The sequence below is a fragment of the Amyelois transitella genome, chromosome 5 (assembly GCF_032362555.1).
Source record: "Amyelois transitella isolate CPQ chromosome 5, ilAmyTran1.1, whole genome shotgun sequence".
NCBI classification, from domain to species: Eukaryota; Metazoa; Arthropoda; class Insecta; order Lepidoptera; family Pyralidae; genus Amyelois; species Amyelois transitella.
The window spans coordinates 345923-357501 of NC_083508.1; the positions used below are offsets into that span (position 1 = coordinate 345923).

Consider the following 11579-nt stretch of genomic DNA (forward strand, 5'->3'; position numbering starts at 1 on the left):
ATTTATGTATGTAAGTAAAATCTATCCTATCTGAATAGTACATACATACATACATATCATCACGTCTATATCCCTTACGGGGTAGACAGAGCCAACAGTCTTGAAAAGACTGAAAGGCCACGTTCAGCTATTTGGCTTAATGATAGAATTGAGATATAATCTGAATAGTTTTCGTTCTTAAATGGAGTAATCCTTAACAACTATACCTACAATTTAGATAAGTTCAAGGCAAGAGTGAATAAGCATTATTTGAACTTGATTGTACTACCTTAGACCTAATCTTACTTACCATCAGGTAGATTGATGTCAAACGCACTCGACTTTTTACTATAAAAAAGATATTTAACTTCATTTTCCCGGTTCAAAAATCTTCAATGGATTTCATATTGACAAAGCCAGAGACGAAGGCTAGTCTAGAAATAGACCTTGGCTTTGATATAGAAAGCAAGTTTGCAGCATTCGGCACACAGGCAGGACAAACATACGTGCACTTGCATAATAATGCACTGTTTACTGATAAAATCGCATTGCGGCCCGGAAAATTACCGATTTGTAGTTTAATCGAGGTGTTGTGTTAAACGACTAACTGTTGTACGTGGTTTTGTAAGTATTAGTAAATAAATATAAATAAATATATACGGGACAAATTACACAGATTGAGTTAGCCCCGAAGTAAGTTCGAGACTTGTGTAACGAGATACTAACTCAATGATACTATATTTTATAATAAATACTCATATAGATAAACATCCAAGACCCAGGCCAATCAGAGAAAGTTCGTTTCTCATCATGCCCTGGCCGGGATTCGAACCCGGGTCCTCCGGTGTCACAGACAAGCGCACTACCACTGAGGCCGTCAATTAGTGGGTACACTTGAAGTATTATCAGCCAGTAGGAATTAAAAGGAATATCTTAGTAGACTTGGTGGTGAATTGACGTATTGACTGTGAAAAAAAATGTGTTACTAGTATAGAATTTAACTTGCTTTTTATGCTTTATATAGTTGTATATTTTACGTGCATATAGTTAAAATAAATAAATAACTCCTTGGTCTACTCTAAGTGTGTACTTAATACCCTATAAACTAACTTCTTTCCTTAATGTATTCAAATTGAAAATGAGAATATATATGGGCTAAAAGGCTACTTCCCTGGAATTGCTCTAGACCCTCATAACAATCCACTTGGTATTGAACTCACCTGATAATCCCCGCGGCCACTCGGCTCAGCTGAAACAATTACAAACAAAATTTATGGCGGCCGCAAAACATTACAGTAAATACCTTTTTAATCTGTATCCTTTTAAATGGGAATTACCGGGCGGCGCAGATGAAATATGTTATTTCAAAAAAAGAACGATGATGTTCACAAAATTCAAAAATTCAAATTCAGAACTTTTATTCATTTATGGGACACTTCAACATCAGTCATATCTTTCTTTTGGTTTCACAACATTGGTTGACGCCAAATAAATTACTTAAAACAAGGCGCTGCGGTAGTTTGCTTGCGTGTGGTCCCGGGTTCGAATCCCAGCCGGCATGATGAGAATCGAACTTTCTGTGATTGGCCTGGGTCTTGGATGTTTGTATATAAAAATATTTATTACAAAATATAGTAAGTATCGTTGAATTAGTATTTCGTAACACAAGTTTCGAACTTACTTCGAGGCTAACTCAATCTGTGTCATATGTCCCGTATATACATATATATATTTATTTATTTATATACAAATGCAAATATTATAGCTTTATAATTAGTATGAATTAAGTTTTTTAAGAAATAAACTACATATAGTGAAAAGAAGTCATTTGAAATAGTCTTAACTCCAGTCTCCGCCTATTGTTTTCGCCATTCCTTATCTGCGTGATATTTTTCTTATACTTGCTCGGCGTCACAAAACTTCGTCATATCTTTGTTGGTTCACCCGTTTTTTACCCCCACCCCTTAATCCATTATCTTTGCGTTACTTGGTTATCCACCCCGTCCCTGGGGGTAGGCCGCTATTTTTACCACTTTCCAGGATCGCCTCACTTAATTTTCGCTCATATTTTACTTCACAATTGTAATCAATTTGAGATCTGCTTATACATAGCTGCAAACATGCTACATAGTGTAATTTGTCCCGTATATATTTATTTATTTATATTTATATTATTTTATTTATACATATATATAATCACGTCTATATCCCTTGCGGGGTAGACAGAGCCAACAGTCTTGAAAATACTGATAGACCACGTTCAGCTTACGCTCACGTTATTAAGAGGAGAAAGTTAAATAGATGGACTAATTAAATGTCTAAATAAAGAATATTTGGACATTTAATTAGTTCATCTGTTTAATTTAAGCAATTTTTCATTTTCATTCTATACTTCAATACATTCAATACTTTCGAGTTTAACTCTATATGTGCAATTGTCACGTATATATTTATTAATGTGCCGTGTGGTCCCGGCATCAATACAAAAAAGACCACTCAATCTCTTTCCTATGGATGTCGTAAAAGGCGACAAAGGGATAGGCTTATAAAATTGCGATCCCCTTTTTAGGCGATGGGCTAGCAACCTGTCACTATTTGGATCTCAATTCCGTCATTAAGCCGAGCAGCTGAACGTGGCCATTCAGTCTTTTCGGGACTATTGGCTCTGTCTACCCCGTAAGGGATATAGACGTGACTATATGTATGTATGTATAGTTATTAATTTATTTATTGCGCCCATTCTAGTGACAAACTCATAAGGACACTATTTTTTAAATTCAAATTACTAATCGGCCGATGTTTAATTCAGTTTGGAACCGCTTCAATGGCAGGCACGGCAAGCAAAACCCAGAAACTTTGCAACACAAATGAGCCGTCTCGCTCTCCTAGCATTTTTCTACTGTTTTATTTTGCTTACATTAACGTTTTTTAAACTGGAAACTATAACCATGTTTATTGTCAATTTGGATCCTTTTTGTTTTAATGCAATGTTATTTACAGGTCACAGGATTATATATAATATAAGCCCCTAGTGGTAATATATCTATCAAAATCAAGAATTATAGTAATTTTATTATGTACATACAAATAACGTTTTTATTCTTTCAGGGTAGACAGAGTCCCACACACAACAGCCTTTAAAGGACTGTAAGGCCACGTTCAGCTGTGTAGATTTAAATAGTGACAGGTTGCTTTTCAATCGCCTACAAGAGGAATTCCAAGTTTAAAAGCCTATCCCTTAGTCTTTAGACGATTAAATACTAAATAAAAAAAAAACGTATGCAAATAACAATATCTGCTTAAAAGAACAAATCAAACTTGTATATCTCTATATTTCCATCAGTCTCAAGGACTTCAAGGCTCCAATATTTGCTGGACTGGATATATTTAGCTGACGCACACACGCATCAGCTAGTCAATGAAAATAATCCGACTTTGTTTAGGATTCCGCCAAATATTTGAGGCACACTAATGACACCGAGGGGACACTAATATCTTACTTTTTCCTGCTCGTAGACTGATTTAACGATAAATTCTATTTTTGGTACGATAGTTTTGTTTCCGATTGAGAACTGAGGCTAGAAAAAAAGTGGTGAAAAATAGTTGTGTAAATATTTTCAAGCCTTATAATAGTGGCCATTGACGCCATCGCTCGTATCAAATCTGTCTGACATTTGTATTAAATTGTGATAAAATTCCCAACTTTCGATAATCGTTCAGTTAGCCTTGAGATAGTAACAGCTAAACTATGATAATAATATCGATTCTAACGATGCCACTATTGTGATTAACCATGTTTTATCGATAGAACTATTAATCTAGTTTACTTGCAAAACGTGACATTTAATATAATACAGGTATCATTGTAACAGGATTCGAAACGTCTTAGAAAAATTTAAGGTACGTTACGTGCGAGTTAAATACCTGTATTATTTATAAATGGTATGTATAATGCAACGCGATAGTTTAAAATCAATTAAAGAGGTAAGGTTTTTGGAAACAATGTCCCCCTCGGGCTAAAATTATCCTTCTTATATGGGTAAGCAGTTCCACTCGTCTGCAGTTAGTTAGTTGTTTGCCACAAGTCTTACAGGACTTTATTTTTCGGAGATAAAAACATTGGCAAAAGTACATATATTAAAAAAAAAAAACAAATTTCTAGAACAAACACGTCTTAAGAGTAAACTGGATGGCTTAATGCAACAAACATACTCTTTTTACGTTACGTGCGCGTTTAATACCTGTATTATTTATACTCTCTCTGTTTTTTAATATAGCACACTTTTGTGTAATACCATTAAACTCGATACTTAGTGCAGATTATTCGGATATCAACATAATAACATCCGATCGGATTCATGGCAACGAGGCGCAAATATTTGAGGACGCGATTGCTCGCCCGCCTTGCCCGAGTTAGCCATTCTGTTTGGCAAACGTCAGGCGCTCACGGTGCGGCCACGAGACCGGCGAACTTGATTTATATTTATACCGATGCTCGAATGGTGAAGAAAAACCTAGAGAGGTGTAGGAAGTATAGTTATTAAGTTATTTATTCCTACAGAAGATAGAAGGAGCAAAGGGGAGAAAATAATCAGTTTAAAATGTCTATATTATTCAACGTAAAAATTAAGATTTGATAATAAAAATTATTTTTGACATTCACTCACTAACATGGCAACCATGGCAACCGTTGCTATGGCGTATACCAAGAAGGTTGCCTACAAGAGGAAACAATCGCACACACAATAAGGCAAATGTATTAGCCATCATCCAATATGGACTGGGTTCCCTTTCATTGAAAAGGTTGCGGAGGTCTGACAGCGCGCAGCTTCGTGTAAAAATCTGACTAATCCAACACAGAATCACATCTAAGGCTTACCTCTCCAGGAAGATCAGGATGTAACCGGAATCAGGAGGAAAAAGATTCCAATTAGTAATTAACACAAGAATCAAAGGTGAAATTGAACTTTATTGAATACAGATTGTTATTTGAATCTAAATTCTATCATTAAGCCAAATAGCTGAACGTGGGCATTCAGTCTTTTCAAGACCGTTGGCTCTGTCTACCCCGCAAGGGATATAGACGTGACCATATGTATGTATGTATGTAGAATATAGATTGCGATTTGAATTGAGGTTAACAGTCCATCACCTACAAAAGAAGAATCTCAATATTCAAAGAATTGCTTTGATTTTTAGGATTGCCACATCTAAAATTTGCACAAAAAGATGTAGCTCACATTAAACGTATTAGAATAGAATAGATTTATTTTCAAAATTGGATACAAGTTATCACTTATTGACGTCACATCACTACATCTAATTATAACTACTACCGTTTCCAAATTCACTATTTTGTTAAAATCCTCACTTCCCCGTCGTTTTCGTGGCCCAGCCTGGTGGGGGTTACAGCCTTGGATAGATTTCGCGACGCTCAGTTGACGAACTGCATTTAAACTTTAATGTTTAGTTGCTGGAGTATTCATAGAGCCTGCTCATTTCTCTTATTGCTTCTCTTTAGGGTTACATTTTACTTAAGAGATGTTTAAGTTGAGTTTGCTTTTATAGAGCATGCTGTGATCAGACATAGAATCACGGTTTTAGCCTTTTCGGGATAGACAGAGCCAAAAGTCTTGAAAAGACTGATAGGCCACGTTCAATTGTTTCGCTTTATGATATTCGTATAATTGAGATTGAAATAGTATTTTATATTATAAGTTTATAAGCCTAAACTTGCCTTCGTCGCCGTTTACGACAGCCATGGGAAAGATATGGAGTCTTCCTATTCTTTTTTTTATTAGTTCCGGGAACCATACGGAATGATCATTGTGCGAGTAAATTTTACAGAAGAATGTAGTCACCAAGTATTTTTTTATTTTTCCAATCACATTAATAGACTCAGATGTTTGACAAATCTCGTCCAATTCTCTATATGGTCCAGTATAGCTCATAGCTAGGATCTGTATGTGAATAAAAATTAAATAATAACGTAAGTCTAAATCACAGTACTTAAGCGTTTTTCAAGTCGCGTCATCGGCTATATCTAATGAAAAAAGCTGTGTATGTGTATTCATAACTCATAAACACATTCATTGTGTTAGCGAGATAATTATCTCACTTAATATTTATCAATTCCCCGCTAATTAATAATTATAACGCCATTTTGGATCCATATTAACTTCCACGTATTCCCGGTAACAATATCAACTCGACATAATCAGAAAGTTTCGAATTTCGTCCAAGAAAATTATCCAAAATTAATTTATGCCGTAAATTCTCTACTGCCAAATTTCTCAGAACTTTCACCGCACCGTCAAATTAGGAGATAATTCTTCAGAATACTTTAAACATTGAAGAAATTGCTGAACACAGTACTCAATATGAATTTCAAACATCTAACGTAGTATTAATTTAATAGATATTAAAATTTGGTGAATCATGGCCCGCATAAACAATGATGGAGGTACATTGCTAAGGTTTACCCGAAACTTCACTGCTGTGAGAATTTCCATTTTGGTTCTTTAATCTAAATACAAAAATAACAAAATACAAATGCTGTTTTCTTTATAAATATTCATGAATATGCCTAGTGACTATACTATTTCCTTTAAAATTTGAATATGTTTATGATTCATACATACATATAATCACGTCTATATCCCTTGCGGGGTAGACAGAGCCAACAGCCTTTAAAAGACTGATAAGCCACATTCAGCTGTTTGGCTTAATGATAGAATTGAGATTGAAATAGTGTCAGATTGCAAGCCCATCGCCTAAAAGAAGAATTCCAAGTTTATATCCTTTATAACATCCATGGTATGATAGAAGATCTTTTTTATCCATTCTTCTTTTGTAAGTCAGAAAAAGTGCTCAGCTCTTAATCTTCAAAGTTTAATACCTGAGGTCGTTCCTCCGTTAAACACAACAATTCCTTAACGTTTCCAACAAAAGCACGCTCACAATAGTTCTGAGAATCGTGTAACACGATATCCCTTCATTAATTAGGAACCAGAGTGAGGGATAATGAGTGCTACTCCTCACACGTCGGTATACTAACGATTGCGGAGTTAATTCGAATAATTATTCAGCATCCGATGCTTTTACGATGAAAGAAACGCTACACATTTTGACAATATGATGTGTTACAATGATCCAATACGTGTAAGGTTTCCCTGTGAAGGTAACGAAGGTCAGATGGAATTCGCTTCGTGAAAAAACTTGACTTTGAATTGGTTACCTCCCGATTAAAGATCAGGTCAAGTATACCTATAATTAATTAAGTTCAAAGTACTTTCAAACCTTTATTTAGCTTAAGTTTGTAAACAGTTTATTTAGTAGTAATAATAATTGCTATGTTATGAAAGAGCGGTGCCTCCTGGCACAAGCAAATTTTGCTTAAAAGGAGACTCCCACAACTTGTGATATGAACTTACCTTTGGTTACCTAAATAAACATTTTTTTTATTATACCTTTTACCGAAAATATCATATGAAACTATAAATTGTCCGTCTACGTGGCCTATCCGCAAGAGATATAGACGTGATTATATGTATTTATGTATACCTGTATGTATATGTATGTATGTATAATATTATATTCGTATTCTATACACCTTCATATATGTAGATAATATATTATAGTTATATGCCATAATTACTAAAATGCGACCCACCACCGGTATAATACGACATAACAACAATTAAATTTTATTATAACAATTAACTGAACAAAAACCCGACGCGGGATATACTGTAACGTGATTATTTTAACAGCCCTGAAATTATGATTTTGTCTAACTTAATATACATATAAAAAGCTCTGACACAGGATAACATTATGCCTAAAAGGGTTTCGCTGTCACATTTTGTATCCAATAAATATGTTTCTTTCATTTTTATTTTCATCGTTTCACCATCCGTAGGATTTTAAGGGCAGCCCTGTAGCAAAGCACGCGCGATGCCGTTTTTATCGCGCGAAAAACTATCGCTGTCCCGTTTTAGGCGCACGGCGTCACGCTTGTCATTTACTAGGGCAGATTTTCTTTAATCTAAGCATCGTACGCTCAGCGTATTTATTGCAAACTATGTCAGGGGCTGTGATAGAGATTAAAACTGATTGAACTAAGTCGATTACGGGAAAAGATGTACATATAATATACACATTTATCTATTTAATACATACATACATATGGTATATATGGTCACGTCTATATCCCATGCGGGGTAGACAGAGCCAACAGTTTTGAAGACTAAATGGCCACGTTCAGCTATTTGGCTTAATGATAGAATTGAGATTCAAATAGTGACAGGTTGCTAGCCCATCGCCTAAAAAAAGAATCCCAAGTTTGTAAGCCTATCCCTTAGTCGCCTTTTACGACATCCATGGGAAAGAGATGGAGTGGTCCTATTCTTTTTTGTATTAGTGCCGGGAACCACACGGCACTGCCGGGAACCACACGGCACGGCATATAATATAAACATTTATCTATTTAATATAACCAGACAAAATCACATAGTCTGAGCTAGCCTCAAACAAAGGCCTAGCGATACTTCGAGCAAACACAAATTTTATATAAAAAACGTCTGTGACGCGAAATGGCTTAATCATTACAGGTTTTTACACGAAACGACTGCCGTCTTAACTCCTCAACTTCGTAAGGAAGTCTATGGTTACACATCCAGCTTTCTTAACATTCCTTAGGCACTCAAATAAAATCTACTTTTATGTACTTTGATAAATAACAGCCGTGTGGTTCCCGGCATCAATACAAAAAGAATAGGACCACTCCATCTCTTTCCCATGGATGTCGTAAAAGGCGACTAAGGGATAGGCTTACAAACTTGGGATTCTTTTTTAGGCGATGGGTGAGCAACCTGTCACTATTTGAATCTCAATTCTTTCATTAAGCCAAATAGCCGAACGTGGCCATTCAGTCTTTTCAAGACTGTTGGCTCTGTCTACCCCGTAAGGGATATAGACGTGATCATATGTATGTATGTATAAATAACAAAAACAGACAATGGCTGTTTGGGTGACCGCCAGATTAGAAAATAGTTCTACAACGATGCGCTTGCAAACACGGGCCAATGACGCAATAGATGTCACACGACTGGATGTGGTATTTGTGAAGACGCAACCTTTTTTCTTAACTTGGTCAAAGTTTGACCTAGCTAAAAAATAAAATTAATTTTTTAAAGTAATAAAAATGCGCTTGACCTAAATCCGCTTGATGGTAAGATGAGGCCTAAGGTAACAAGCTCAAATAGTGCATATTCACTTATGCCTTGAAATTTAAGTTGTACGAGTATGTAACGGGATAGAGAGATGCGGGGAGGGAATTCCAAATCACAAACAAAGGCAGGTATAAGATCATTACAAATTAAATTTCCTAAATTTGCTTGTTTCACGATGGTTTGTTTGGCTGTAAGAGCATTAATTAACATATACACATATACATACACATATACATACATATATACACACATAGGCTTACCTCCCGATTTTAAGACGTTTGCATACATACATATGGTCACGTCTATATTCTTCGTGGGGTAGACAGAGCAAACAGTCTCGAAAAGACGTTCAGCCACGTTCAGCTATTTGGCTTAATGATAGAATTGAGATCCAAATAGTGACAGGTTGCTAGCCCATCGCCTAAAAAAGAATCCCAAGTTTTTAAGTCTATCCCTTAGTCGCCTTTTACGACATCCATGGGAAAGAGATGGAGCGGTCCTATTCTTTTTTGTATTGGTGCCGGGAATCACATGGCACATTAATTAACAATCAAAGTTTATATGTGACTCCGAAAAGGGTTTTTAGCGAAAAACTAAGATTTGAACGAAGCATCACACTGTTTTCTTATGGTACCATAACCATTCGATCGCCGACGCCTCATAAACCAAATCTCACCCTTTTGTTAAATTGAATTAAATTTCAGTCTATACTTTTGACGGCCTCTGTGGCGCAGCGGTAGTACGCTTGTCTGTGTCACCGGAGGTCCCGGGTTCGAATCCCGGCCAGGCCATAATGAGAAAAGAACTTTTTCTGATTGGCCTGGGTTTTGGATGTTTATCTATATACCGTATTTATTATAAAATATAGTATCGTTGAGTCAGTATCTCGTAACACAAGTCTCGAACTTACTTCGAGGCTAACTCAATCTATGTTATTTATCCCGTATATATTTATTTATAAAATATATTTGCTTTAGCGCTTCTAGTAACATAGCTCATTGAAGTCACCGACCATTGCGTTTTAAAAGTTGGCAGCGCTCACCGCTAGCAGGTAACTTAAACGGTTAGTCCGTAATGTTGATACGGTCACCTGGCTTTCATTGCTGCTGTCAACTTAGTTTTACAATATTTTACTTGGCGAAAGACCAATAGAAGAATTTATACGACGCCATCTTTAGAAATATTTCATTCAGAGCTTCAAATGTTGATACCTAGGTAGCTTAGCTTTTACAGTTATTGCCAACTTAGTTTTACAATAACCGCCATTTGAAATTTATATGTCGTATTGACAGAGATATGTAATATATGGAATATGAGATATAATATATACGGTGATGAGTATGGAATTCATCTTTTTTGCGGAGATGTTGTTAGCTAAACGTAGCCTTCGAATCTTTTGACTTTGCGAATTCGTCAACCTCAAAAGGCATCAAAATTCGATGTATGTATGTCTATGTTTCGTAAAGTATCTGAATCATAGTCGATACGGGATCCCACAACGGAATTTTCTATAGAAAAACTTGCTTTGTACAAAAAATTGTTGAGCTTTTTAGAATCACATGTACCCGAATAAACAACATACTTACATACATATAGTCACGTCTATATACCTTGCGGGGTAGACAGAGTCAACAGTCTTGAAGAGACTAATTTATTATTTCTTTTATAACTATGTACTATTTCTTATTCTAGTACCTAACTGTGTAAATTTCTGTGCAATAAAGATACAAATAAACAAACACATTGTTCGCAGAGCGGTTACATTTCTTAACTACGAGTAGAATATCAAAGTTGTGCCATAAATCTACCTTCCCACACCGGAGTTTAATCAAATACAGCGAAGTTTCCCCGTCAAACAGATATTCGACAATCAATCTCTATATCAGCCTCGGCGTTATTATTAAACTCACAAATTAATTTATAAATAGTTCACCTGAGAACAATGTTCGAAGTGTGAGCTTCGATAATTTGATACGAGTCTGCTCGTGTCCTCAGGTAAGGTAAGAATATGGGTTATACATACATGCCTACATGCATATAATCACGTCTATATCCCTTGCGGGGTAGACACAGTCAACAGTCATAAAAAGACTGATAAGCCACGTTCAGCTTTTTGGCTTGATGAAAGAATTGACATTCAAATAGTGACAGATTGCTAGCCCAACGCCTTAAAGGAAAATCCCAAGTTTATAAGCATATCCCTTAGTCGCCTTTTATGACATCTATGGGAACGAGATGGAGTGGTCCTATTCTTTTTTTCTAATGGTGCCGGGAACCACACGGCACAACACACACACAAGATTAAAACATAAGGTACCTGTGTCGAATATGGCCAGCCGAAAAATATGGCCACATCCTAATATTACA

General features: G+C 35.9%; 1 protein-coding gene across 3 annotated transcripts in view; it reads right to left on the reverse strand.

The window, feature by feature from the left end:
• Positions 1 to 11579, reverse strand: part of LOC106140415 (somatostatin receptor type 2) — a 150816-nt gene that overhangs the window by 112252 nt on the left and 26985 nt on the right. For 2 of the 3 annotated variants that reach the window (XM_060944506.1, XM_060944503.1), the window contains exon 2: positions 1200 to 1228. The exons of the other annotated variant lie outside the window; for it this stretch is intronic. The gene's annotated coding sequence lies outside the window, so the exon portion shown is untranslated. The remainder of the gene's footprint in view (positions 1 to 1199; positions 1229 to 11579) is intronic. 3 annotated transcript variants of the gene reach the window in all.